General features: G+C 33.5%; 1 protein-coding gene, 1 long non-coding RNA gene and 1 pseudogene across 2 annotated transcripts in view; 2 read left to right on the top strand and 1 right to left on the bottom strand.

Moving 5' to 3' along the window:
- The window catches only part of LOC121252967, a 36,088-nt gene extending 19,329 nt beyond the window's left edge, over positions 1-16,759 (bottom strand). Inside the window, exon 1 of the long non-coding RNA XR_005938312.1 lies at positions 16,709-16,759. This is a non-coding gene — a long non-coding RNA (uncharacterized LOC121252967). The remainder of the gene's footprint in view (positions 1-16,708) is intronic.
- Positions 3,214-24,280, top strand: part of LOC121252961 (linamarin synthase 2-like) — a 45,433-nt gene continuing 24,366 nt past the window's right edge. Inside the window, exon 1 of the mRNA XM_041152821.1 lies at positions 3,214-3,377. The gene's annotated coding sequence lies outside the window, so the exon portion shown is untranslated. The remainder of the gene's footprint in view (positions 3,378-24,280) is intronic.
- LOC121252962 lies at positions 3,373-5,177 on the top strand (annotated as a pseudogene).

Below are 24,280 nucleotides of genomic sequence, written 5' to 3'. Positions count from 1 at the left end.
ATTAGGGGTGATACCCGCATGGTACGTGGCGGGGTAACTATTGCATGACTATTGTATTGTCTTGGACTCCTATATAAATGTTGGTCTAGGAGGCCCAAACAATCTAGTAATTTGAGTACAACTTCAAGCTTTCAACAAATATTATATATATATATATACACAATATATTTACTTAATAAATATTTCTATAAACATTTAAATTTTAATTTTTAATATAAGGGAGGTGGAGTGGCCCCCCCTCCGCTGAGTATTCTCTCTCTCTGTTTTTTTTTTTCCTGTTTTTTATTCTTGCACACTTTTGATTATTCTAGGATTATGATTATTTATCAATTATAGCTTTTTTTAGAAGAGGAAATGAGCTTTGCAACTCATCATCTCACACATTACATACTATATTTGTTTTTAATTTATTTCTACTAAACTAATTGAGTTCTTCTACTCATCATCCCTACCTAACATATTTGCAAAGGGAAAAAAAATAAAAAATTTTGTGTGGTGTGTGATGTATGGATGATGAATAAAATTTTTCAAGAGATAATTGTCACATATTTTTGTGATAACTCCAAGCAACAAAAACAGTCTACATTTCACGCTAGAACAGAAGTAGTTAATACATATTTTAAAAATGGAAAATTCAAAATATAGTTCCAAATCTCATAGGAAGCTTAGAGTGACTGAGAGATATAGTGATAAAGCAAAGGGATGAATTGGTCGTAGAGCTAATAGTAATTTAGCAATGACAAATGGGGAGAGAGAAAGAGATATCAAGTTCAATATACTAAACATGGTATTTAGGGGAGGCAAATCGTGTTTTGGGGTTGAATAGTATTCGTGTCGTATCAAGTTATGAATATTTGATTATATAGGTCAACCTGAACCCAACCTGCTAAATTAAACGTGTTAAACTTTTAAACTCTAACCTAACCCATTTAGATAACGGATCATATCGTGTCACCCGTTTTGACCTGTTTAATAATTAATTATAAATAGGTTAACATAACACGACTCATTTAAATCCATTTCATGTAAATTGGTTAAACTAACACACATAACCCATTTGACCTTGTTAACATAATTTCACATCAAAGTTAAAATCCTTATTTATTAGTAGCCACAATATTTAAAAAAAAAGATTATCTACTTACAAAAAATATCAATAATATTCAAATTTTAACATATAATAAAATCAATATTACAAACCCTACAATAACAACTATGATCATAGGTCTAAAATTACAATCCTAATAATAAATATATAAGCATATTGAGAAGTACTAATATTACAACTCAACAATAATAAAATTTTAATTTTGAAATAAAATCTAAACGAGCAAAAACAGGATGACTCGTTTGGTTACACAGATGAGATAAGATAATATAAGAAATATGTGAATAGTAATGAGATAATTTGTATATAGTAGTGAAATGATTTGAGATAAGAATTTTATGAGATTTTAAAAAATGAGAGAAAAAAAGTTAAATAAAGAAATTATAAAGTTAAAAGCGGGTTAAAATATAATTTTTTAATATAATTTTTGTTTTGGGATTTGAAAATTTTAAATTATTTTTTGTGTTTTTTTGAAAGTTTAAAAAAATTATAATGATAAGATAAAAAAATTAAAAAATTAAATATATATGTGGCATATGCTCTTTCCCTTTGGTACACTCCACTGGAATACTTTTGAATATTCATTAATCACATTAATATATTTATATATATACACGGAAGTGACATGATCAGGTGTTCGTTAATGTTTAAAAGCATCTTTCAAAATGTAACTAAGCTACCACGTTTAAGCTTAAGTTCCTGTGAAATTATGCACTGTGAGAACAACCGCTGAATGGTAGATTGAGAACTCCTTAATACTAGTTGTCATTTGTCATCTTCCATAAATGCATTTATTTTTGTTACGTCTCTAAACTAACTTATCTAAGGAATAATAAAAGAAAAATGATAGACTTACTATTATATAATAACTAGGATTGTTAATCTGACCCGACCCGACAAGCAGCATTTCTGACTTGACCCGATAAGAATTATTATGTTTATTCGGTTACAATGTTAACCGATTACCCGACCCAACAAACGGGAAAATGGGTATACCGACCCAGAATAGAAAACATTACCTTTAAGTTTCATTGTTCTTTCGTTCGATTTTCTAGACATCCAAACAATGTTACAAACATATAATCTGGGAGATACAATTATATACACTCGTTTTCGGGGTTCTCTTTTGTGAAGCCCAGAACAGAAAGCATTACCTTTAAGTTTCATTGTTCTTTCATTCCATTTTCTAGTGATCCAAACAATGTTACAAAAATATAATCTGGGAGATACAACTCTATACACTCTTTTTCGGTGTTTTCTTTTGTTACACAGCCTTTATTGTACTTTCTTTAGTATTTTGCAGGTGTTTTTTCCACAACCTTTGATTCACAACAGCACAAAGTTATGGTAACAGGAAATTGAGACCCTGATTAAGAAGCAGGTTAAAACAAGGAAATGTGCGAAGATTTGGCAAGAAAATAAGGTCAAGAAATAGAAGAAGTACGGGAGGGCAAAGAACACCCATAAATAACCAACCAACAAAGCAACATCCTAAATCATGCAAAGAAGAAAAACTCTGGTTTCGAGTCTTAGATCCAAACCAAACGGTAATATTTTGTTCTAATAACCAAATGACAAACCCATTAACCTTGATTCTGAGTTGCGATGGAGAGAGTGGGAGCTGTGAGAGTCAGCTGTGATGGAGAGAGTGCACTACAAGGAAGAGAGTGACGCTGCGAGGAGGAGAGTGACTGCTATGAACTTGCAACTCTGCGAGGGAGAGAATGAGTGTCGAGTGGAAGAAATGAGAGGATGGCTGAGAGCCTCAAATGTGATTCGGTGAAAGGAAACAACGACTGCATTTTATACTAATTCGGGTAACGGGTATTCTGTTTCCGTTTCAAAGCACAAACGGGTCGGGATGGTAGTTCGGTCGGGTCGGATATGCCGTCTTTTAGTTCACCCCTAATAACAACTTATTTACAACTATGTAATAAAATAATATTACTTTAACTTTTATTTTGACTTTTACATTTGATTTGACAGGTTTAAATTTAATAAAAAAATATTATATTATTTAAAATTATTTATAAATTGTGAATAGATTGTAAGCCTATCACTTGTCACAATAAAAGTCAGTGGTTGTTGGGGAGGGATTAAGTCAAGCGGAGGGGAAGTAGAGAGGGATGCGGGAATTAAAGACTCAGAATGAAAGCAAGCGCAACTAGTCTGGGCGAGCTATGAACGAATGCTTAGCTTGAACAAGAATTGCTGTTGTCGAATCAGAGATATCTTTATTCCATCTAACGGCTTATACCAAAGCATTTTTTTCTGTATAAAAGGAGCAAACTAAGGTAAGCTACATATCATCATCTTTGAACTCTGATTCCACCAATATATAAGCTCAATTGGCTGCAGGCTGCTGTAAAGATGGGTTCAGTAGGAGTAAAGAAACCCCATGCAGTTTGTGTTCCATTCCCAGCACAAGGCCATGTGAACCCCATGATGCAATTGGCCAAGCTCCTACACTTCAAGGGTTTTCACATAACCTTTGTCAACACTGAGTTCAACCACAAGCGCTTAATCCGGTCCAAAGGAGCAGATCACGTCAAAGGCCTGCCAGATTTCCGCTTCGAAACCATACCGGACGGGTTGCCGCCTTCGGACCGTGATGCAACCCAAGATGTCGCAGCCCTTTGTGATTCCACAAGAAAGAACTGCTTGGCACCCTTTAAAGAGCTAGTGCTTAAGCTCAATTCTGTACATGATTCTGAAATGCCTCCTGTTAGTTGCATAATATCAGATGGGATTATGGGTTTTGCAAGTAAAGCTGCTGAAGAATTAGGCATCCCGGAGGTACAATTCTGGACTGCCTCGGCTTGTGGCTTCCTGGGATATCTGTCCTTCACGGAACTCATCAAAAGAGGCTATGTTCCTTTCAAAGGTACTAGGATTATTTTTTTTTTTTTCAAAGCTTATTGCATGGTGCTAGAGGCTGTCATAAGATTAATAATAATAACAAAAAGAAGTCATATTTATTAGCACCTTTGGCTGGAATCATAACTGAAGGAAAGAGAAGCCTCCATAAAGAAGTGACTGAATTGTAATCAATTAATTAGTTTTTTCAACTTATATATCGAGATCTCTTTCATGTTTTGCAGACAAAAGCTTCATGCATGATGGAAAGCTTGACACACCAATCGAGTGGATCCCAGGCATGAAAAACATCAGGCTCAAGGACCTCCCTAGCTTTATGAGAGTCAACGACACTAAGGCTATTACGTTCGACTTTTTGGGGTCAGAAGCTCAAAATTGCTTGAATTCTTCAGCGATTATCTTCAACACATTTGATGAGTTTGAATATGAAGTACTCGAGGAAATTTCGGCCAGATTCCCTCGCAACATATATACCATAGGCCCGCTATCCCTGTTAAGTCGGCATGTCCCTGATAGCCAAATGAAGTCTCTAAGTACAAGCTTATGGAAAGAAGACTCGCAATGCCTCCAATGGCTCGACAAAAGAGAACCCAATTCAGTTGTGTACGTGAATTATGGCAGTCTTACTGTTATGACCGAACAACATCTGAAGGAGTTTGCATGGGGGCTTGCAAATAGTAAGCACTCATTTTTGTGGATTGTTAGGCCTGATGTAGTGATGGGAGCTGACTCGGCAATTTTGCCTGAAGAATTCTTTGAGGAGATAAAGGACAGGGGATTGATAGCAAACTGGTGCCCCAAGGCCAAGTTCTGGCACACCCATCTCTGGGCGTTTTCCTAACACACTGCGGGTGGAATTCCACTTTGGAAAGTGTTTGTGGTGGTGTGCCTGTTATTTGCTGGCCATTTTTTGCAGAGCAGCAAACCAATTGTCGATACGCTTGCACTAGTTGGGGGATTGGCATGGAGGTCAACAACGATGTTAAACGTGATGAGATCAAAGCACTCGTTAAGGAAATGATGGCTGGGGATAAGGGAAAGGCGTTGAGGCAAAAGGCAGTAGAATGGAAGAAGAAAGCAGAGGAAGCTGCTGAGATCGGAGGCTCATCTTACAAGAATTTTGAAAGGTTGATTAATAGGCTCTCCATTAGTCATTAATGGTAAGTGAAGGGTAGAACAATAAAAGTTGAGCAAGATCCATCGGGTCGAGTTGGAGGGATTGAAGTGGTTTCTATATTATTTGTTGTTATTACTGTGGAGTGTATGAATGTCATTAGATAAAAAATAAATATTGCAAAACTTACTCTTTCTCTACCTGACCGGAGAGGTGTAAGTTTACTGGTTCGGACTGAAAAAATCAATTGGACCGGATCGGATTGATATGATCCGATTCATATAACTTTAGAATTTCGATTTTTGGATCTTTCCTGGGGTGTGGTTCTTTTGGAATGGACTGGAGCGACCAAATGATATAATTAATTTTTTAAATATTATATATACACTAATTTATATAGTAGTTATATAAGTTAATTATATAATTTTAATCTAATCTATTACCATTGACCATATGTATTTAAAATTTGGATGATATTACATTTTTCAATATCATTTTCTCTATTTTTTTAACTTTATTATGATGATTGCTAATTCTCATGTATGGATATGGATAATTTTGATAAATCTTCCAACTTCTTTAGGCTATTTTCAAATATAAAATGTGCAAAATAAAAATAAATAGTTGATAGTTAAAAGTGTAAACATTGTGGGCTAGATGGGCCCAAAATATACACTAGAATTGATTTTGAATTTTTTTGTATATTTTACCCATTTTACATTGGCCCTAATCGAATTCGAACTGATAGCTAACAATCTAGTCTAGTTGATAGGGATAATCACTCCTAAAATAGAGTGGACTGAAATTTCTAAGCCGGACCAAAAAATTTAAGATCAGACCAGACCAATTACACTCCTACTAATCCATCAATAGTAGTTATCTATCGGTAATTGATTTTCATTATTTTTTAAATTCAATTATGTTGTATAATTCTTGAATTGTTTTCAAGTAATATTCAATTACTTTTTCTTTACTTTCATTTGTAACGAATAAGAACCAAAAAAGAGTGAAAACGAGAAGAGAGAGAGAAAAGAAAGGAGAAGCTAAGTGTAGGGCCATAAGACCAGAGGGATAAGATCTACATGACTTGATAAAATTACATATTTGATAACAACATGATCACTAACAATTAGTGAGACACTTTGATACTATCGGATTCTACACTTGCATGGACTCTTACGCACTATTACTCGATCCCCGTGTGATAAGTCCTTATTAGTCGAATCTGACACGTACCATAATTGGGCTGCAACAAGGACTGTAGTCTGTTGCGAGAGATAACTTCACTTATCTTATTAATTTTATTTTCAAACATTACTTAATTATAAAATAATTTTTAATTTTTAACATTTTATCTAATTATTATCTAAACATAAAAATCAATATATCTTTTATAAACACTAAAACAAAATACAAAGATAAGAAAAATTTTACTCATCAACCATATACCACACTTCACACATGACTTTTTTTTTTTTGTGGTGAATAGATGATAAGTAGAAGAATTCATTCAGTTTAATTAGCAAGAATAAAAACAAAAATTAAAAAATTAAGTGTGGTATGTGATATAGATATGATGAGTGGAAGGGCTCAAAACTCAAGTCAACTTTTCAAACTTCAAAATAAAAATTAGAGTAGTGATATTCACACAACACATTTTATAATATATTTTACAACACACGTTATTAAATAAAGGTATTTTTGTAAAATGATGTTAGTTTTATAAGTTATTTTACAAAAATACCCCTCATTTAAAACAATATTGTGTAAAGTGTTGTATAAAGTGTTGTGCGTTTATTATTTTTTTAAAAATTATATTAAAAAATTATATTCAGATAATTTTTTAATTTTATAATATTTTTATCAATTTTTTCCTCTCTTATTTTTCAAAATCTAATAAAATATCTTCCTTTAAATCATTTTACTAGTATTTACAAAATTAAGACATACGCCAAATGAGAGCTCTAAAAGAAATAAAATAAAATCAATTTTTGAATTTCGTTAATGTAACATAATGATCTATCGCTAACAAAGTGCATGTTTAGAATTGCGGTGAGAAATATAGATTATAGGTTTATGGCTTATAACTTATAACTTAAGTAATAAGTTCTACTATAAAAAAGTTATTTACTGTTTAGAAAGTATATGTATAAAGCACTACATGCCTCAACATCTTCTATAAAATAACACTCAATCTCATACTACATTGCATAGTATTCCTTGGTGTACAGATTTGATGATATCATCGCATCTAAATAGATGAATTCTATACATGTGTGTCATCTAAGGAAGATGTCGAGCTAGTCAGGCATGATGAGCTACCACCTTCGGTTGAAGACTGATCACTAATATTGTAATGGCTATATAAGTCGTCAATATCACATTTCAGCTTTCTAACAAACTGATCAGACTTCTAATCACTGAGGACGTCCCTAATCCAAAATTCTACAATAATGAACTTATATCGAAAGTCGAGGATCGCAGGTATAAATAATAATCTATTTATCTTCTCAACATCTCTCAATATTTATTATATTTGGATTTCATCATCATAGCCATAACATTAAACAATCCCACAATTTTAGTACAAGTGGTCATAAAGCCTCAAGAGCTCGTCGAAGTATATGTTCACATTGGCCCAATTAGCAGCAAGACAATGATTGTGTGAATTATTGTCAATCGTGTTCACAAAAGCTCTTCACTTGCATAAGTTCAACCAAACCAGACATAATTATTTAGCAGAAAAGTACGTAAACAATGATAGATGTAGAGCAAAGATTGGAGGCACCATGTTGCCCCTCGAGATAAAATTGAATATCTTAAGGGGTTACGACAATAAACTTAGTTTCAAAGGAGTATAATTGGCAATCAATAAACCACATCGTCTGAAATAGCCACGTCCAATAACAAATGCAATACCATTTGGTGAGGTTACAAAAACTTCTCGATTATTTATGGTTTTCAAAATTGGCTTTTGAAAACCATTCTGAATGCTAGATATCAAAGGGACAATGTAATCCAGGTTCTCATGGGATTAAATGGTAAGTACTCTAATGTTAGAGACCAGATTATGATGATAGACCCAATTCCTTCTGTTAATAAAGTTTTCTCTCTTATACAGCAGCAAGAATAGCACCACCACATCATATCTGCTTTCCCAAACCCTGAGTCTATGGCCTTAGCCACCAACACATCCTATAATTCTTTAAAAAACCATTCCAAATTACCTGCTACTACCAAGAGAGACAAACCATATTTTACCCACTGTTGCATACAGGGACATACCCTTGAGACTTGTTTTAAAGTTGGATATGCACAAGTGCCTAGCTATACTCATTGTAAGCAAACTGGTTATGTAGCTAAAAAATGTTACAAGCTACACGGTTACCCTCCAGATCACAAGTTTTACAAGAGGAAGAATGTTGGATTCTATGTTAATCAAGTGAGTCTACTTTCAGATTCTAACTAGGAAGAAATTAATGGAAACTAAGTCCAAAGCACAATATAAACAACTTATGGCTTTACTTCAAAGCAAGGATACTTTAACTGCTTGCCTTTCTGTGAACTATGCTCAAGTTATTCATCAACCTGTCACAACTGAGCCAAAAGCTTCCAAAATCTCTGGTATTCCTTTTGCCCTTTCCTCTTTTGCATATAAATCCATTGATCATACTGATATACCTTGGATCATAGACTCGGGTGCAACAGATCATATGATCTGTAATACTACATTTTTTTCTATAAATATTTCTAAGGTTTCATACTCTGTTAAACTCCCAAATGGAACCTCTATTCTTGTTAGTCATCTAGGGAATGTGCAAGTCATTGATAACATCATACTAAAGGATGCTTTATGTGTACCTTCTTTTTGTTTCAATTTAATTTCAGTAAAAAGACTAACATAATCACTTACATGTTGTTTGGTTTTTATGTCTAATCACTGCTTCATCCAGGACCTTTCCATCTGGACAACGATTGGGATGGCTGAAGTCAAGGGTAGTCTGTATCATCTCTTGCCAGTGGTTGTCTCTCCAAATGCCTTTACTGAAGCTTTATCTTTCGTACCCTTTAACTCTAAACCTTTTGCTACTTCTATCAGGACTGGTAGTAATAGTTCTGACCTTTGGCATTGTCGCCTTGGTCATGCCTCAAATTCTAGATTTGTTTTGATTGATGATTCAAATGTAAAAGACAATTTCAATGCTAGTAAAATTTCTCCTTGTTCAGTTTGTCCTATTGCTAAGCAACATAGAAATTCTTTTCCTATCAGCCATCACAAGTCTACTTCCATTTTTTATTTAGTTTATGCTGACATTTGGGGCCCATGTTCAATATCTGCCTATGATGGAACCAAGTATTTTCTGACTCTTGTAGGTGATTTTTCACGAACAACTTGGGTTTCTTTACTGCATGCTAAATCAGAAACTAGAACTTTCACCTCAATAAAATGGTACTGTTGAGAGAAAACAACAACACATTCTTAACTTTGCAAGAGCATTACGTTTTCAGTTAGGATTACCATTACATTTTTGGAATGATTGCATTTTGACAACTGTCTATCTTATTAATCGAACATCTACCCCTCTTCTTGACAACAAAACCCCATATGAAATTTTCTTTTCCACTAAACCTACATACCATCATCTCAAAGTTTTTGGATGCTTGTGTTTTGCAACTACCTTGTCCCATGGTTGTAAGAAATTTGATCCAAGAGGTAGAAAATGCATCTTCCTAGGTTATCCTTTCGGGGTCAAGGGATATAAGCTACTTGACTTAGAGTCTCATACTACATTTGTTTCTAGAGATGTTAGTTTTCATGAAAATTCTTTTCCTTTTCTTAACACTTCTCACTCTGATCATCCACCTGTTATTTCCCAACCTCCACCTATTTTTACTGCACCTACACCAAATTCACTTGATTATTCAACCATTTCTCCTACTTCACCTACACCTGCTACTGGTCCTTCTCCAACTCCATTAGTTTCACCTGTTGAACCACCTACAAACAACACTTGTCCACCCCCATATACTTTTCCTTCCATACCATTTGCACCCATTTCTAAAACTACATCTACTGTTTCTTCACCTTATCTTTGAAGATCAACCAGAACTAGAAATGCACCTACCTACCTCTGATACTTCCACTGTCAACAGGCTGCTTTGGCCTCAACATCACAATCTTTGGCTCAGCTAACTCCATCTTCAACTTGTCTATTCCCTTTACATAACTACTTGACCTATGAGCATTTCTCTCCCACTTTTCAAGCCTTTTCTTCATCTCTTTCTACTGTTTGCGAGCCAACATCCTATTCCCAAGCAGTCAAGGATCCCGATTGGTGTAAAGCCATGGATGCTGAGTTAGATGCTTTGGAACAAAACAAAACTTGGATGCTTTCAGACCTTCCTCCTGGTAAAGAACCTATAGACTGCAAGTATGTGTATAAAGTAAAAAGAAACTCAGATGGTAGTGTGGAAAGGTTGAAAGCCCAATTGGTGGCTAAGGGTTACACCCAACAAGAGGGGATTGACTACATTGAAACATTCACACTAGTGGCTAAAATGGTGATTGTTCGCTGTGTTTTATCTATAGCTGCCATTCATGGATGGCATATACATCAAATTGATGTAAATAAAGCCTTCCTCTATGGTGGCTTGGAAGAATAAATCTTTATGAACAAGCCACCAAGATATTCTAAAGGTGGTCCTCACCAAGCCTGCAAACTTCAAAGGAGTCTTTATGGACTAAAACAAGCATCAAAATAGTGGTATGCCAAACTTATTGGTTGCTTGTCAAATTTTGGTTTTTTCCAATCCAAAGCAGATTGTAGCTTATTCATTAAAGTTACTGATAGCTCTTTTACAGCTCTTCTAGTGTATGTTGATGATATTTTGGAAGCCACTGACTTTCTTGATTCTATAGCTGCTCTCAAAATTTTTCTCAATGACAATTTTAAGATCAAAGATCTTGGCCCTCTTCGATTTTTTCTCTGCATTGAGGTGGCCAGATCTTTTAAGGAAATTCATATTTCTCAGCGAAAGTATGCCTTAGAAATACTTGCAAACTTTAGCACTTTGGAATCTAAACCAATCAAGGTTCCAATGGACCAAAATTTGAAGCTTAGCAAAGATTCTGGTCTTGAGTTGCAGGAGCCATTTTCCTATCGCAGATTAGTTGGAAGGCTTCTATACTTGACAATAACTCACCCTGATCTAAGCTTTGCAGTCCACACACTCAGTCAATTCATGTCAAGACTCACATGGCTGCTGCTCACAAGGTCTTGAGGTACGTAATGGCTGCTCCTGGCCAATGACTCCTTCTTGCTGCTTTCTCTTCTCTGCAATTAGTTGCCTACAATGACTTTGATTGGACTTTTTGTCCTGACACTCGGAGGTCAGTCCCAGGATACTGCATTCTCCTTGGCAACTCACTCATTTCAATGAAATCTAAAAAATAGACAGTGGTTTCAAGGTCCTCTGCTGAAGCCGAGTACAGGTCTATGGCTGCAACATGTGCCAAAATCACTTAGCGTAAATTTCTTCTTGCTGACCTTCAAGTTCTTCATCCACAAGCTGCCCACCTTTTTTGTGATAATCAGGCCACCATCCACATTGCTGCAAATCCAATTTTTCACGATCGCACCAAATACATAGAATTAGATTGCCATCTCATTCGAGATAAAATCATGGATGTCTCCATCTCCACTTCTCATGTTCCCACCAATGTACAAGTTGCTGATCTTCTCACTAAGGTTCTCCATTCAACTCTCCTTCACTCTAGCCTACTCAAGATGGGAATAGTAAACTACTATTCTCCATCTTGTGGAGGGGGGGGGGGAAGGGGTATTGCAGCATACCATTGCCAGTATTGCTGTTGTTGCTACAAGTTGTGCTTATTCAGAAGATGGGTATCATCCACTTTCTCTAAATCAGTTACATAAAGCTAGACCTAATTAGTCGAGAATATTCTTTCCCCTTTCTATTTTTGTTTTACTTGTTGCGTTGTACACCAACTATTGGTTTCTTGTTAGGATAGTAGTAGCTGATTCTGTGATAGACAACTCAAATTGTTGTATATATATTTCTAGTTTTCCTGTACAAAATAGACGATTGAATCGAATACAAAAGAATATTTTTCCTCCTCTTGCTTTCTATTCCCTTTTCTTACAAGGCATGTTCTATTTTGGTGGGAGAAATCTAAGAGGAGGTAAGGGTCAGCAAAAGAGAGAAAGAGGAAATGTCAATGGATCTTCTGATTAAGTTGATTGTTTATAGTGGCAGATATCTAATATTGATGGAATATAAATTTATTACCAACATATATTCGTTGTCGCGAGAAGGATCTGGTATTTCCAGCGAAATAACCGTCACAAAAGATCCTATAATCGCCATATAAAGTTTGGATATTGTTCACGATTTACTTTTCTCTTTATTGCGATGGGATGACCACGACAACATACGAATCGCCGCAATACAACTTATTCGCAGTGATTTCTATTATGGTGAAAACCAAATTGCTATAATAAGCCATTTTTCTTGTAGTAATATATAATAACACAATAAAATTAAGAGTTATGTTACTTTAAATATCTATACCTTTTTCTTATCCAAAAAAAAAATATCTGTACCTTTTTAGACTGATTAATGTATTTAATTCTCAAATTAATAATGTCATGTTAAATATATTAATAAATGAAATAGGATTATAAATAAAATTTTCAGAAAGTTAGATAGTGACCGAAATCAAGAATACAAAGCATGCTAGATATATATGTATGTGTATATATATATATACATACATACATACATACATACACACTAGAGAACGGTGCTGGATGCGTTAGCCCCAAAATGTACCTGACATAATGATTTAAATTAAAAAAATAAAAAAAATAGTATCTTATTTGTCTGGGAAAAGAAATTACAATGTGAAAGAAGGACAAAAAATAAGATTAAAAATAAAATCTAAATTTCAGTAAATTATGAGCATTAGTCTGCATCCATATAAGATTATCTATTTACTCTCTATATAATAATAAAATATTATTAATTTAATAATTTTTTAAATTTTTTTTATCACATTTTATAGTTATACTAATTAAAATATTAATGATAATTATATTCTAATCAAATTAATAATATTCAATATTAATATCAATAATAATTATATTTTAATTAAATTAATAATTAATATTATATATTGAGTGTTTTAAGTATTTTATTAGTTAAATTTACTTGAAGTTAAATTTTACAATGAGAATACTCTAAAGCATTTCTATTCTAAAGAGTAAAGTCATTTTAATTTTTTTTATTTAAAAAAAATTGAAAAAAAAAAGGAAAATTAGTGCACTGTCAGAACAAAAAGAACACAAAAAAAAAGTCGTCAATTCATGTGCGCCGCGGGGCTATTAAGAGCCTTTTGATAAAACCTGATTTTTCATTAAATTTTACAAGGGAGCTACACGTCAAATGATCAAGTATTTTAAGGATTTTTTCGTAAAACATGATCTTTCATTAAATTCTACAATGGAACTACATGTCAAATGGTAAAGGATTTTAAGGATCTTTTGGTAAAACATGATCATTCATTAAATTCTACAAGGGAGTTACACGTGAAATGGTCAAGGGTTTTAACAGCCTTTTGGTAAAACAAGATTCTTTATTAAATTTTTCAAGGAAGCTACAAGTCAAATGGTCAAAAATTTTAACGATCTTTTGGTAAAACAGGATTTAACAGAAAAATATTAAAAGTTAATGAAAAAATAACAAAAGTTACTATTTACAATTAAATAGTCACTTATTATAATAAAATAGATATATATCTATATTGGCCTTGCAAGTTTCGGTGGCAACCAGAGTATCAAATCACAAATGTCATCAAATCATTAGACAAAATAAATAATTGAAATTTGAAACATCAAAAGCATCGAGTTTTCGTACAAATTAACATTAGTACATGAACCACGTGGTCTTGACAATATTTCATGTTGTGGTCCAGTCTTACAAATTAACATTAGTAATTGAAATTGTATGCATGCATGTTGTGGTTCACTTTTGCTATTATTTCATGTTGAGAATATCTTCTGGTCGGTACAGATGTAGGGCTGAGAATCGCCACCATTGTACACCTGCCACGTAGCTCACCCATTAAACCTAAGATGCGTCCACACCGCACCACACCGCACCACACCGATGCCTGTTCTCTCTCCCACGCTCGTCTCTTGAAGCTAGTTCTGATTCCCCTACCCTCACTCACCCTCGTCTCTCTCTCACCGAACCCACAAAGCCAGCTCCCTCCCCTCCCCACACCCATTATTGGAAAGATAGGTCTTGCTGTTGCAGTGCTGACCTTTTTAGTTTTGACCAAAATCACTACACAATAAGATCAAAGATTGGTCTGCCATTGATGCACTCAAACTTCTAAATTACTTTGCTATTTCAGTGACTATACTAGTTGTTGCAGTTCCTGAGGGACTCCCTCTTGCAGTGACACAAGTCTTGCCTTTGCAATGAAAAAACTCATGAGTGATAAGGCACTTGTGAGGCATCGCTCTGCGTATGAGACAATGGGTACTACTAGCTGTATTTGCATGGAAAAAACTGGAACATTGACAACAAATCATATGGTGGTGTGAATAAAATATGGATATGCGAAAAATCTGTCGAAATAAATAGTAGAGACAATAAGGATGCGTTGAAGACCTCAATATCCAAGAGAGTTTTTAACCTTGTAGAACATGGTTAGAGCATTTCAACCCAAGAAAACCTGTGAATTGCAACTGCTAATTTGTAGCAAATTTGCAATGTAAAACATGGGTTGGGCAATTTCAATCAGGCAAACAGAACCATAGAAGAATGACAGGGAAAGTTATCAAACCATGGAGGACGATGGTGGCGACTGTGTCGGACTACGTGATGGTTATGGGTGGCGTCGGCTGCATGGTGGCTGTGGGTCCGTCGGTGGAGTCGAAAGCACTGCTGTGTGGTGGTTGTGGCTGCTGCGTGGATTGGGCGGCTGCTGTTGGCGTTAGAATGGTTGTGGCGTCGGACTACTGGTGTGGGAATGGCTGGGCGGGGATGGATGAGGGAGAGCAGTGGGTAGCAAGAGAGAAGGGAAAAGACGTAGGGTATTTTGGGTGTTCTGATGTAGTCATCCTCATTGTCTTTCAATGTACATTGCTGATGTGTCAATACCTTATTACCTACTGATCTAAAGGCAAAACCAGTCATGACCGCTCCAAAGCGGTTCTCTTTCATGTTCCCGTACCGCGTACACACTCAATTAACAATTCTGCTATAGTTGGTGATCTTTGATCACTTGGTACACGCCATCAAAATACACACATTACTATTCATAGAATAGATATATATATGCCATCTACAATATATAGAAATGAAATGACAGGTGTTCATTAAATGTTCTCTAGGATGCTGATCTTTGATCACTTCGGTTCCGTTTCGATAAAGAGTTAATCTAATTTAATCTCAATATTTAAACAGTACTTAAATATAAATCAGCTCTTCTATGTACAGTCGGTAGTTGTAACTGCGAGGGAGTCGCCTGCCATATCAGCCTGTCACTTTAAAATTAAAAAAAAAATAGAAAAAGAGAAAACAAGCAAAAATAGAAGAAAAAACGCATTTGAAATAAAAAAGTTACAGACAAGTACCAAACTCTTTGTCTTCGAAAGGGAGGGGTCTCTCGATGTGTTCAGCATTTCGTAAAATGTTCTTGGTCCTGCAAAAACAAGAAGAAGACCACGACATGTAACATCGTGGATCTCGTCTGTCTTTGTGGGTTTCCTTTCTCTCTCTTTCTCTTTAGTCTTTTATGCTCTTTTTGGTTTTTAGTTCCATGTTCGTTCGGTAACTGCAACATAACTAGCAGAAGAGACTCACTCCCTCTTTCGCTGAAAAGAAAATATAGTCTGCTTAAGCATCCAAGAATAATCTAGAAAAGCTCTACTTTTTTTTCTTTTTCTTTTCTCTTCATCAGTATGGCTAAGGAATTTCTTTTAGTTCATTCTTCTACGGTTCTATCGTTGTTTATATTTCTTTTAAGTTTTCAAGTAAGTTGTTGACATTTGCTATAGTAATTTTCCTGTACTTGTATTTATAGATCAAGAAGCAAATACCAGCACCCAAATCCTTCAAGATCCGGTGGGCTAGGTCTCTCGAACTACTCCAACTCCTTTCTTTCCCACCAACGATTAATTCCCAAACCCAACAACAACAACAATAAACTCTCACATCCATAAATTTGATTGGCTTAATCTTGAAATGGAGTGAAATTCGAGAGAACACAATGTACTTTAGACTCAACGATGGGAAAAATATAAATACCCACAGTGCCCACATAGAAATGACTACCATTTCAAGTCTGATTTGGGGATCGCAGAAGAGGGGAGAGAGAGAGAGAGGGAATCGCTTTTGTGGGAGAAAAATCTAAGGCCACAGTCGAATCGTCTTCAACTCAGTGTGGGAGTCAGTTTCTTCGTGTGAAAGAAATCCAGAGAGGGAGGGAATTGAGAAGAGGGAAACTGAGGAGGGGAAGTGCAGCATGGTTTTGGTTTTTAAATGAAATGGTGCTTTTTGTTTTTTTCCATATCAACAATCGTTTACAAGCCGTTTACATAAGGCTACTGTATTCAACATTTTACAATATAAACACTTTTCAATTTCTCTTTTATAATTTTTTATTTAATCATTACAACTTTTCCAAACTTTCATATAAAATACAAAAAATAATTCAACTTTTTCAAATCTCAAAACAAAAATTATATTAAAAAATGATATTATAATGATATTTTAACTTTATAATATTTTTATTCAATTTTTTTCTCTCAATTCCTAAAACTCAATAAAAATCTTGACACTAATTATTTTACTACTATTTCACAATCCATCTCATGATTACTACTTATAGATTTATCATATCATCAGTATCTAAACAAAGCTTTAGTAGATTCTATCAGGACAGTCTTGAAGTGTGTATATATCTACTATTTATATAAATGCAATGTTGGATGAACAATAATTTCGTCTAACATTTTCATTTCCAATTTTGTCCCTATTCCAGAATTTCATTCAGTTTCCTTTTATTTTGCCTTTGCCGACTATTGTTTCAGTCTTTTCACATTTCTATTTTTAATTTTTTTTTCCACCGCTTGCGGCATAGTATAAAAGTAATTGTCATCCTTCAATTTTCCCAAATTTTGTTATTTGCTTGTCAATCTCGGCATTGTGTGGTATGCTTTCTTCTACTTCTTGCCAGATAAATGTTTTTTATTGTTTATTAGGTAACTTCCTTAGACGTAGTGCTTAGATGTAAAAAAAAGCATAAATTGATACGGAATGTTGTTTTGAGACAATTCCATAAAGGAAACGAAATCCAAACAAGAAGAAAGCGAAAAGCAACAACACTTGAATTTATACAAAAGTAAAGTCGATCAATGTTTGTTGGAATTTGAAAAGATTTAAAATATATATATATATATATATATATATATATATATATATATATATGAATGATCCATTGATCCACTAGCCGACGCTACAAGACAAAGAAGACTACCGTCTCAAAGACCAATTAGTCCTCTCTTCTAGATTCCCGACTTGCTTTATATCAAAAAGCAGATGCTCCCGCAAGATGCTGAGAAAGCAATTTGAAGACATAATTAATAAGAGAAGATGATAGAAGAACAGAAGAAATAATAGACAAAGCAATAAAAGAATGCACAATTAATAAGAGCAGGCGATGAAACTGACCATATGAATGTATGCAAAATACAGAAAATAAATAGATGCAAAAATTACAATTTGCATTGAAATATAAAATTAATAAAATTACAAGCTTAAAATTACAAGTTGGACTTACAGAAGATCAAGTGGATAGGGGTAGGAGATATGTGGAAGAAGAGAATGAAGGTGAAATTGAAAATCAGAGATAAAAAGGAAGGTCGTAAAATTAAGACTGCCCTCTTCATTCATTAGGTGCCTCTTTTATAGATCAATTAGTTCCTATTTACAATGATTAAGGTGAAATAGTAAAAACATTAAAACCGTGAGTGAATAGTAACTATAATTGTTCATTCACGTGAAAGTATAAATAATTATGTCTTCAGATTGCTTTCTTAGTGTATCTCACGGGAGCATCTGCTTTTTGACATAAAACAAGCCAGGAATCTGGAAGAGAGGACTAATTGGTCTTTGAGACGATAGTCTTCTTTGTCTTGTAGTGTTGGCTAGTGGATCAAGGGATCATTCATTATCAGATAACCTTGGGATACCTTCATAGTCATGTCCAAAAATATTGCTATAAGGATTTGCTATGGAAGCCTCAGATGATGCTTATTACTTTTCTTCTTCATCAGAATTATCATTTTCTAAAGACTTTTTTAGCAAATGAATCAAATCTTTTTTAGTAAGACTATCCAAAACATCATTTTTCTTTTTAGTCTTGCTAGTTTTAGAAGAGGTAGATGTCTTTCCTTTTTTAGAGGCAATTGGTGAAACATTGGCTTAGATTTGAGGATATCCAGTTGAAGTAAGAGAACCATAAGCGATTGCAAGAAATTTTTCTTTATTTTACAAGTCTGGGACAATCTGTGAAAAATCCCTTATCACATAATCAATAATATTTTGGGTATAGGGGAACCTATCCCACCATTTTGTGAAGTAATGTCGGACTAATATGTCGTCATGTCTGTCATAATTCCATTTCATAATCCAGGGTATTTTGTATCATTTACAAAAATTGAGATCATAAGGAAACTTGGTCATATGTCGATCCAACTTTGAACCAACAGTATTGGTAAAACATTTGAATGCTCTTAAAAGCATGTCAGGAAAGTTTTAAGGAACAAGACCAAACTAGCTCCACCATTTTAGAAACCAGAAAGGAAGTTTTCCTTTGAATTTTTTGTCGAAATTAAGAAACTATGAATAACTCATATCTAGCACTTGGAACAACATGAATTTGGACCAAGCATCAATATAGTCAAAGTAATTAAAAGCAATGTTAGAATCAGCAAGTCTCTTAAAAGTGAAGGGGTTGGTACCCCATTGTTCTTCTGTGATAACTTGAAGGATATAGGCACTATGGTAGATCAATTTAGATTTATCAGTTTTATCATAAATAGGTTTTATGACAAGGGAGTCAGTTTGGACCAAGACACTAGAATAGAATTTGAGTGTTTTGGTGAAATTTTATGGGATCCAATGGAATCTTGGAGGAAAATAGGATGAGGCTATTTTAAAAGGATCAGTGTGTGTAGAATGGTCAGGTTCTATGTAAAACAAGTTTGAGGAGTGGAGTTTTCTGATATGCTCAGTTTTTTATTTAGGAAGCAAATACTGAGTAGTAGCAATGGATTTAGAAGCAATGGCTTTAGAATAGGGGTCATATGGGGTGGAGACTGTTGAAGCAAAGGTAGCTAGTTGGATTACTTTGCCAAGGGTTGTAAATCGATTGGCAATGTTAAGCGGTGAAGCACGTATATTCTTCATAAGGAGCTTATTAGGAATGGGTGGTGGAACAACTTTTTGTTTTCCCTTTTCCCTACTCATGGTTGGGGGTCTACAAGAATTTACGGGTAAGAAAATCAGGAATAGAATTATTAGATCCTTTAATATACTCAATATCAAAATAAAAAATACTTAAAATAGCTTGTCATCGTGCAAAAATATGTTTTGATACAATGTTTTCAACATCTTTTTCTAATACATACTTAACACTTTTGCAATTAATTCTTAATAGGAATTTCTTGTTAAGTAAATCGCTTTGAAATTTAGAGATATATAGTACTATAGATAAAATTTCTTTTTTAATAGTATTATAATTACTCTATGCAGGGTTCCAGACTTTAAAATGGAAACAAACTATCTGTTCAGAAGAGTCTGGTGAAATAATTTGTATCAGAATGCTGCCATAACCAATGTTAGAGACATCTATTTCAACGATTTTAGAAGAATCAGAAGTAGGAATACCAAGGCATGGAAGAGTTTTGACATGTGTCTTGATCTGTTTAACAATATTAGTACGGATTTATGACCAAGCATGAGGATTTTTTTGTAATCATTCAAATAATGGACGATACTGTTTCCTCATATCTTGATAGAATTCTGCAACATAATTGGGAGAACCAAGAAATCTTTGCAATTGATTTTTTTTAAGGATGACATCAGGAAATTTGTCAGCAACTTCGATAGCCAGATTGATAGGCCTAATTTTACCTTCAGAAATATCATAACTAAGGAATCTAATTTCAGTTTGAAATAATTTGATTTTTTTAGTAGAAACAACAAGACCGTTTAATCTAATGATGTCTAGAAACAAATTCAAATGTTTCCAATGATCATCAATAGATTTGAAAAATATGAGAACATCATCTATATAAATAATGGTAAAATGGGTGAATGAGTTGAAAATATTATTCATAACGTTTTGGAATTCACTAGGGGTATTTTTTAGACCAAAATGCATCACATTCCATTCGTAATGAACAAAAGGAATATTGAAGGCAGTCTTATACCTGTATGATTCACTAATCTAGATTTGTCAAAATCCTGACTTTAGGTCAAATTTGGAGAAGACAATAGTATTATACAACCTATAGATTAAGTCATTCTTGTTGGGGATAGGGTACTTAATCCTTTCTAGAACTTTATTCAAATGTTTATAATTTATGACCAGTCGAGGGATTCCTCTTTCAATCTCAGCATTTTTCTGATTATTCCTTTGTCGAGCAGATCAATGATTTCCTTTTTGCAAAATTCTAAAGTCTCACTATTCATTTGAATATGCCGAGCTTTAGTTGGAATATTTTTTTCATTAAAATTTTTGACATATGGTAAAGTAACAACATGTTTCTTCCTATACCAGAAAGCATTTGGAAGATTAGAACATACTTCAGAAATTAAACGTTTGTTAAAATCATTAATCTTGGATTTGAGTAAATTACTAGACAATTGTTCATAAATCTTTTTGTATCTTATTTTCTGCTGGAGGAAATTTGAGTTTTTATTTTTTGCAGAAAGCAAATATTTCAAACTTTTGTTAGCATCAATTTCAAAACATGAAACAAATTTAAACTTGACTTTTTGACCAAAATGATCAGTAGTGATACCCTCTTTTTCGGACAAAAAATGATATAAAGATGAAATAAAGGGGATTCTCAATATAACTTTGTCAGACATGTTTCTGACCAAAACAGAGGGAATCTTAAAACAAATATTATCTTGGCAAATATGAGTAGTATTTAGCTCATGATTGATCTTCATCTGGGATCTATTTGTCGAAAATAGTCTTTCAGTAGATTTTTTAAAATATTTACTAGGTATTAGTCCTTGTTGGATACAATTCATATCCAATCCGAAATCAATCATAGCAACAACAGAAAATTGGAATTTATGACAAACAATACTAGTAACTTTTGAAAACCATTTGGGAGGAATGGTGTGACGAATCAAACATATCTGATTATTAGTAGCCTTATCATTTTTGCTTGAATCAGATTCATTCATGTGCTCATTATCAGATGGAATATCCTGATCAAGTTGTTTGTCAATTTTAAAACATAAAAATTCTTATTTTAAGACATCATTTTCCGATTTAAGGTTATTGATCTCATATTTGAGTTCAATGATCTGTTTTTTAATAAAATTAATTTCATGTTGTAAATCACTAGAGGAAATATCTTTGAGTTTTTTCTTTTGAAATCTTTCCAAAGTTTCTTAAAAACTAATCCTTCGTTTAGAAGTTTCTGGTTCTTGACGAACTATCGTCTTCTTGAGCTTGTGAAGATATTCTTCTTTAAACTCACGATTTGTAATTTGAGAAATTAAAGTTAATAAAAGATTTTCTCGTTCCCCAGCTTTGGTTAAAAGATTGATTGTTTTACTCAAAGATTGGCAACAAGATTTTTTACGATTGCAATCAAGCTTAATATCAGAAAAATCAGGAGACTCATTTTCTGAGTAATACTCTGAATCACTAGAACTAAACTCATGAATGTCAGATAATGAGGAAGATTGTGTTTTTAGGAGTCGAAACAATTCTTCTTTATTGACATCTATATTCAACTGATTAAGCTTCTTTTTTAGTTTATTGGGCTTCTGAGGACACTTATCAGCAAAATGTTCAGATTTGCCACAATTTTAACATTTTCCTTTTGAAAAATTCTTTTTCTTAGGAAAAGATTTTTTAGAAGATTTTTGTAAAAATATTACAGGGTTTTCTCCTTATCCAACAATGAGGTTTAGAAAATTTTTTAGAATATTTCTACTTTCATCTAGAGGGAGCAATAGGAGGAAAGCCAAATTGTTCACATAAAGTTTCCATTTCATATTTGGCTTTCTTGCTATTTCTCAATTGTTCGCGAAGCATTCTTTAATCATTACACTTACTAATACCAAGTTTCTTAATTACACTGAAAATATCACCATATGTGTAATTTTCCTAATTAAGAAATCTCGAGATATTAGTAAGTTCTTCCTTAACTTTATGAGTAAATAAACAAGGTAGACCATCATTAAATTTCTCTTTCCAGTAAGGCTTATGACTATCGTCTCTAAACATTACTCTAGAAATAAAAACATCTTGATACCATCTGTAGTCAGACATCTGATGGCATCGTGAATTATTCAATTGATCACTGATACGATTAGTAATGTTTGAAGGAGTTCCAAAAAAATGCTTAATAATAGTGTAAATCAAAGTATTAACACCATCAGGATGTGCCATCCTAATAATTTCATTGAAAATAGGTAACCCTTCATCATTACGCTTGACAGCAGTCTGAATAGTTTGTTTAGTTTCATCAGTGAAATGCTTATCCCACCAATGACGAAGCACACCAGAAAAACTATTGGCCAAAATAATAACAATATCAGGTTGCCTTATATTATTATTAATATAAGCATTTGCTATTAAAGACATTTTACTCATAGTATTGAAGATTTCTTATTCAGATAATCCATCAATATTCCATTCGTAAACTTTATCAGCAGAATAAGAAGATTGTGTTTGAAAAACTTTTTCTTCAAATTTTAAATCGGGAGGAGTTGGCTTGCAATACCAATTCTTCGTCAGACTCATAGGTTTAGGTCCTTTCGAGGAGAATCTAGCTATTTCAGGTTTTAAATCAAAATCTTGAAAATATTTTTCAAATAAATCAATATTTTGAATAGCAGAAGAATCATTGTCAGATGATTCCTCTGTGGTTTCAACAAGAATAACATCATTTTCATTGCTATTTAAAGCACTGGTAGATGGCTGTTCTTTTTTTAGATCAGCAAGCATTTGATTGATTTTATCAAGGGTCTTAGCCTGTGAGGATTTTAAATCAATTTTAGGCTGATCCTTAGGTAAATTAATCAAAGGTATTTCAATCATTTTTAAAGTAAATTTCTGCTGATCTTTTGAGAAGATCAAAGGATTTTCAATAGTTTTTTAAATGGGAACTGAAGTAAAAATAGGTTTTTCTGTCTTTTCCTCAAACCTATCTTATTGTTGCCTATTAATATGAAGAGTAAGATTTACAAAATTATTCTGATGAATAATCTGTTTTGTTTCTTTTAAAATCTTGTCTTCTTTGGATCTTTGGACACAGTTTCAGGAACTTTGAAAGGAGAAGCAGTAACTTCAGATCCTTTATGACAAACAACTATTGCCTCCAAAGGTGAGTGACTAGATTGAATCACCATTTTACCTTATTCCTTGAAAAAATCAGTTTTAACAACATTCAAACTATTTTTTGAAACATAATAGTTTTCAACAAAATTGAAGAAAAGAATATGCATTTACAAGTCATTCATCTTTTCTTTCCATTTTCGTTTAATGTGTAATTTTTCAGAAGCATAAAAAGTAGCATGATAAGTTTTTCTCTTATCACGATTTTCTTTTGAACTATATTTATTAACAAGAGCAATCAGATCAAATTTAAAAGGCCTATTTATCACAATAAGATTGTGGTGAATAAATGCAACAAGTGCAGCCATATCCGAAACTGTAGGAGATAAAGATGAAGTATCTTCTTCTTTATCTGCTTCTTCTTTGACGAACTTATCCTTGGATGTTTCAGTATCCTTGGTAGAATAATAAGCAGAAGTAACCTGAGAGAAGGTAGAAATTCCTTTCAGTTTTAAATCAGGGTTAACAAGCTGGGTTGTTTTGACTGAATCTT

The sequence above is a fragment of the Juglans microcarpa x Juglans regia genome, chromosome 2S, assembly GCF_004785595.1.
Source record: "Juglans microcarpa x Juglans regia isolate MS1-56 chromosome 2S, Jm3101_v1.0, whole genome shotgun sequence".
Lineage (NCBI taxonomy): Eukaryota > Viridiplantae > Streptophyta > Magnoliopsida > Fagales > Juglandaceae > Juglans > Juglans microcarpa x Juglans regia.
The sequence above is the reverse complement of the archived record's forward strand: the minus strand, read 5'-3'. Positions and strand labels throughout refer to the sequence as shown.